The sequence below is a fragment of the Cherax quadricarinatus genome, unplaced genomic scaffold (assembly GCF_038502225.1).
Source record: "Cherax quadricarinatus isolate ZL_2023a unplaced genomic scaffold, ASM3850222v1 Contig5738, whole genome shotgun sequence".
Classification (NCBI taxonomy): domain Eukaryota; kingdom Metazoa; phylum Arthropoda; class Malacostraca; order Decapoda; family Parastacidae; genus Cherax; species Cherax quadricarinatus.
In genome coordinates this window covers 3630-5000 of record NW_027200764.1, presented here as the reverse complement: position 1 = coordinate 5000, position 1371 = coordinate 3630, and the positions used below count along the sequence as shown (strand labels likewise).

Here is a 1371-nt window from a genome sequence, read left to right as displayed (position 1 = left end):
CTCTGACCTCCAGCGTGTAAGTAAATTTATTCAGGTATACACAAATACAGTTACATAGAATTATCATACATAGCAGCATATGTGTAGAAAACCTAGGATAACCCAAAAAAGTCACAGGCAGGCGAGTATATCCTAAATAGTTTGTGCATGTTTTAAATTTCTGACCATTCTTGAAGGGGGCGGAAAAAGTATACACAGAACAATACACGCAAATATAAACCCCCCACTCAAACTTTTCCTCGCCAACCTAAACAGGACACATGACCACAACACAAGACACAGATCTCTTTTTGATATACCTCGTGTCCATATCACACTGTGTAAAAACTCTATGCACATAAAGGTCCCCAAAATATGGAATTCATTACCAGAAGATATTAAAGTAACCCAGTCTGAAAATCAATTTAAGATTCTCAAAAGCCACTTAATCACCCTAGACTAAATGCTAAATACTCAGTACACATTTACTCGCCTATGTACTCCCACATCATAACTGAAACAATCTCATTGAACCTTTTATCCATTGTTGACAGGAATATAATTGAATGAGTTTTTCACAAAAGCATTTTAGAATATAAATATATCTTTGTATTACACAAATTTTGATTCCTTTATAATTATTCTACTGTACAACTATGAAATAATTACTTTCCTACTGTACAACTATGATATACTCGTTAGTATTAAGTAGAATGTAAGCCAATAATGTTAAGTTGGCCCATAATACCTAGGCATAATAGGCTCTTTTTGCATTGCAACCCACTATTGTATATACACAATCTCAATGTACTGTTTGCAAAGACAATAAATAAATAAATACCTCCCCGGCGGGGAATCGAACCCCGGTCTCCCGCGTGACAGGCGGGGATACTTACCACTATACTACCGAGGAATGTGGCCGTGAAGGTGAAGCAGATGAACTTTAAGTTACCCAGGTACAAATTTTTTGTGTATATTACTCTTGTTAGGTACAGAAAATAATTGATAAATGTGTAAATTGCTAATACTGTTATGGGACATAATGATGCCAGGAAAAAATACATTTAGAATGTGGCTGAGGTCCTAGTTTAGTTTTGCAAACTAGAATTAAGCTTGCGTAGTAAGGCACCTTGAGGGAGGTTCCTTGACGCTGGTGAGGGGCTCTTGATCTAGGAAATCGGATCTATGGTCAGGTTCTCTGAATTGAGCCTGAATACCTTCCAACCCCTCCCCCCACATGTGCTGTATAATCCTACGGGTTTAGCGCTCCCCCATGATAATTATAATTGCGTAGTAAGACTACTTTCTCAGTGGTTTTTTTTTTTTTTTTTTTTTTTTTTACATCCCTAAATAGCATTGGTAAGTTTTCCCTGGTTATAATTTTGCTCTTAA

The 1371-nt window shown here is 36.6% G+C and overlaps 1 non-coding gene across 1 annotated transcript; it reads right to left on the bottom strand.

Moving 5' to 3' along the window:
* Positions 1 to 820: 820 nt before the first annotated feature.
* On the bottom strand, positions 821 to 892 carry TRNAD-GUC (transfer RNA aspartic acid (anticodon GUC)). The gene has a single exon. It is a non-coding gene; the product is annotated as a tRNA-Asp (tRNA).
* Positions 893 to 1371: the final 479 nt, after the last annotated feature.